This window comes from Primulina tabacum, chromosome 17, assembly GCF_025594145.1.
Source record: "Primulina tabacum isolate GXHZ01 chromosome 17, ASM2559414v2, whole genome shotgun sequence".
NCBI classification, from domain to species: Eukaryota; Viridiplantae; Streptophyta; class Magnoliopsida; order Lamiales; family Gesneriaceae; genus Primulina; species Primulina tabacum.
Genome location: NC_134566.1, coordinates 27,503,827 through 27,508,719, shown reverse-complemented (window position 1 = coordinate 27,508,719; position 4,893 = coordinate 27,503,827).

Sequence of the window (4,893 nt, the reverse complement as noted above, 5' to 3'; positions counted from 1 at the left end):
CCCGCTTCTTATTCGTGAACTGATAATGATTGCTGCTGATTTTTCGTTTAATTTCTTTCTATCTGCGACCGTATGGAAGCTTGTGCTATGCTACGGAAGTGAGATTGGGTTAATTGTGAATTTCCCCCAGAAGTTTTGAAGCTACGTTTTCGGAATTTCTTTAGGAGAGTGAAAGAAGTAATTTCCTTTCTTTTCTGTAGTAATCTCAACGTAAATGATAGTTCGTAAGTCTACTTTTTTTATGTAGAATTTTATTTTGAAATTTACATTTCTTAACCGAAAATGTATGGAATTTTTGTTCACTGAAAATTGAAATACAATTTTGCATTGTGTATTTTGGTTAACATTCATGTCCATTAATCGTGTATCCATTAAATCACATTTGTTAGTTACAATGTTCATGTCATTTGTTTGGTAATCACACATAAATTTCTAGTTTTCTGTTGACTTTACTGACAACATGGAGCACCGTAGTAAACTTGTAATCCTTCTGCTGGTCTACTGTAATGCCCGAGAATTTTATCCTAGTAATCCGTAATTCATTGATTTATAATTTGATGTGATTATGAGAGTATTAACCAAGACACGATTTGAGGTAACGTGTGATAATTTATGTGCGAGGACAGTGCCTCTCGCGCACGTGCGCGACGTGATGCGCACCCATGCGCCAAATGGGCAGAAGACCTCGCGCATATGCGCGAGCTGCAGAGGTCGAGTCCAGAGAGCCTCGCGCATATGCGCGGAATTGAGGCGCAGATATGCGCGAGCGGCTGGGAAGACACGCGCCGAGACATACTGTCTCGCGCATATATGCGCGAGAAGGGTCACGCATATGCGCGAGACGCGTTGCATGTAGAATGAGACATTTGCTTTACATGCGTGAATGTATATATATATATATACAAAATGTACGAAAATCCTTCAGAATCAGAAGAGAATCGAGAAAAAGTCTCTGTGAAGTTATAGAAAATCCTTACGTCTTTTGTGAGAAATTCGTCCGTCCGATTTTGAATCCGACTTTGATACTGTGTTCCTATCGACGCAGGCTACAACTGGACGTAAGTTTTACTACGTTTTGATATGTTTCGAAATTATGCTATTGTCAGAATTGAATGGAATTCATATATGATGTTCTTGACATGTTAGACATCATAGAATCGAAGTCAGATTAAGAAACGGACTGATTATGGAATTGTTATGAATTTTTTTGTGTATATTGATTTATACCGGACAGATTTGAATTGGAACTGGATTATAGACTATATTGGATATTGGTTATGGATTGTAACTGTTATCTGGTGATGTTGTATTGACGGAAATATTGAGATTGTACCGTTATACCGTTGATTTTGAATTAAATCCAGATTAACCAGATTCAATATTGAATTGAGAATGGAATATTGATATTAGTATTCCCGGTATGTCATTTCAGATTTACAAAGACAGTCTTGAGTTCAGAACTGAGATTGCTTCAGACAGTGACTACAAACGAAAGGTATAAGTCAATGTGGTATCGGGAGATCGACTTAAGTCGGTTTAGACTTGAGTTTCCCTAAATCACATACTTTATTTTATTGCATTGATATTTGCATTGATTTGATTGATGTACTTGTTCTCTTGATTTATAGATAACAGGTATTAGACGAGTAATCTTGTGACAGAAGTGCCTGATAGTGGCGGGATCGCCACAGGCACATTGCACGATGTCACAAGATAGTGTATTGGCGATAGTGCCAAAGTCTGTCACCGGATGATTGGCTATCGATGTGGATAGAAATGTGGCTTCTTATATTACTGGTGATCGGTATTGTATCGATGTGGATAGAATCATAACTCTTCTATTACTGATGATCGATATTATATCGATGTGGATAGAATCGGAGTTTCTTCTATTACTGGTGATCGGTACTATATCGATGTGGATAGAATCAGAGCTTCTTCTATTACTGGTGATCGATACCCTATCGACGTGGATAGAACTGGAGTCTTTTCTATTACTGTTGGTCGATATGGGAATGCCAACTTCTGGAAACCGGGATCCCTAGACTAGGATTGAGTCTAGTCTGAATTGTAGAGTTACAAGTATTGTCGACAGTCTGATATTGATTATGTTTCAGATTTTGATACATATTGCTGTTATCTGTTACATGCCTTATATTTGTTTATATGATTGCATGTTTCGTTGATTTATACTGGGATTATATTCTCACCGGAATTATCCGGCTGTTGTCTTGTTTGTATGTGTACATGACAACAGGTGGGACATGATCAGGGTCCAGGAGAGGAGGAGAGATCGTGATAGAGTGGAGACTTCGGGCTTTGATGTATATAGGGTTTTGGCACTTGATAATTAGATGTTGAACCTTAGTTTTTACTGATTTGTAGACGGTACAGGACTTGTACTTTATTTTATACTGAGTTGTATATTAGTTTGATTGCACTACATTCCGCATTAAAAAAAGAAAAAAATTTTATGACCCTAATTACTTGATTAGTAAATTGATCCTGATGACGATTAAGAACTGATTAGCGTCCGGGTCCCCACAACAGGTGGTATCAGAGCGATAGATCCTTGAGACTGAGATAGGAGCTAGTGAGCGGGGTAGATTGAGGTTTTCTTTCCTGCTTTTGATTGCTAGCATGAATTACTGCTTTATAATGCATGTTTATCTGTTTATCTGACTTGATTTGAAAACATGTGTTATTGAGAATGGATCAGCACCGATTCTGGATCAGTAGTAAGATGATCGGAGGAGGACTGAAACATATTTGGGTATTGGGATTACTAATCCTTTTGATTATCAGATATGCCTCCGAGAAGAGTACCTGAACAGGGTAGTACTTCAAATCCTCCAATGGATGTGACAGCTACTCCCATGGAGACCTTGTTAAAGAGATTTCAGTCATTCCATCCACCAACTCTGAAGGGTACGGAGAATTCAGTGGAATGCGAGAGTTGGTTAGATGATGTGGCAAAGAACTGGTGGATTACCACAAAGCGGGCCTTGGAACAACGAGGTACGACTATCACCTGGAATGTCTTTAGAAATGAATTTTATCAAAGGTTCTTTCCAGTGTCGTATAGAAAGGACAAGGGAGCCGAGTTTGCCAACTTGAGGCAGGGCCAGCTAAATATTGAGGAATATGTGGCCAAATTCTCTACACTGCTCCGATTTGCTCCCCACGTAGCTGAACATGATGAGGCCGTTGCAGACCAGTTTATAAATGGCTTAAATCCTGAAATCTTTACCTTGGTGACTACCGGGAGGCCAAACAATTTTACTGATGCCTTGAATCGAGCCAAGGGAGCCGAAGTCGGTCTGATGAGACAGAAAGAGACTTCGTTTGTGCCTGCAGCACCAAGATCACAGATGTTTCCACCATCTTCTCGATATGAAAGCGGCAGTGGTAGTGGGAAGAAAGATTTCCTGAAAGCTAAGAGGAAGCAATTCAAGAAATCTGGAAGTAGCTCATCCAGTTCGAGTGGCTCGAGACAGATTGGTCAAGGCCAGAGTTATACAGGACCTTACTGTAGCACTTGTGGAGGGAAGCATTCCACAGAACAGTGCCGAGGAGTGTTCGGCAACTACCGCATTTGTAAACAGCATGGACACTTTGCCCGAGTGTGTCCACAGCGAAGTGCCCAGGGATCCCAGGCCGCTGAGTCATCTAGATCAGTGGCTCAGACAGGGAGACGATCTGCTGGCGTTCATTCCTTCCAGCCAGCACCGCCTACTCAGTCACAGCCGAGGCCAGGAGGGAGCCAGACAGCGAGCCAGCCTCCTAGACAGCAGGCCCGAGTGTTCGCTTTGACTGAGAAGCAGGCACAGGATGCACCTGATGATGTCGTGGCAGGTAACTGTTTTATTTCTGGTTATCCTGCATATGTATTGATTGATACTGGTGCATCGCATACCTTTATTTCTGAGAGGTTTGCATTGAGTCATGCGTTACCCATTGAGTCATTGTCTGCAGTAGTGTCTGTTTCTTCTCCGTTAGGGACAGGTTTGATGTCAGTGAAATCTGTGAAATCTAGTATACTGCAGTATGATAGGCATGAAATTGAGTTAGACTGTATTGTGCTTGGGATATCTGACTTTGATTGTATTATCGGTATCGATACGTTGACCAAGTACAGGGCTACAGTCGATTGTTTCCACAAGATTGTTCGATTCAGACCTGAAATGGCTGAGGAGTGGAAATTTTACGGTAAGGGTTCTTGAGCTAGACTTCCTTTGATGTCTACAATAAATATGACTCGATTATTGCAGAAAGGAGCGGATGGATTCCTGGTATATTCAGTTGATTTACTGAAATCGAGCCCATCATTGGCGGATTTGCTAGTGGTGTGTGAGTTTGCTGATGTCTTTCCAGATGAGATTCCTGGATTGCCTCCGATTCGAGAGATAGACTTCAGCATTGAGTTGATGCCGGGAACAGTTCCGATTTCGAGGGCTCCGTACCGGATGGCACCTATCGAGTTGAAAGAATTGAAAGAACAGCTGGAGGATTTACTGGCCAAGGGATATATCAGACCGAGTGTTTCTCCTTGGGGTGCTCCAGTACTGTTCGTGAGAAAGAAGGATGGGTCGATGAGACTTTGTATTGACTACCGGCAACTGAACAAGGCAACGATAAAGAATAAATATCCATTGCCTCGTATTGATGATTTATTTGATCAGTTGCAGGGTTCTTCGGTGTATTCTAAGATCGATATGAGATCTGGATACCATCAACTGAGAATCAGGGATTCTGATATCTCAAAGACAGCATTCAGAACCAGGTATGGACATTATGAATTTATTGTCATGCCTTTTGGTTTGACGAATGTACCAGCGGTATTTATGGGATTAATGAACCGTGTCTTTCAGAAATATCTCGATGATTTTGTGA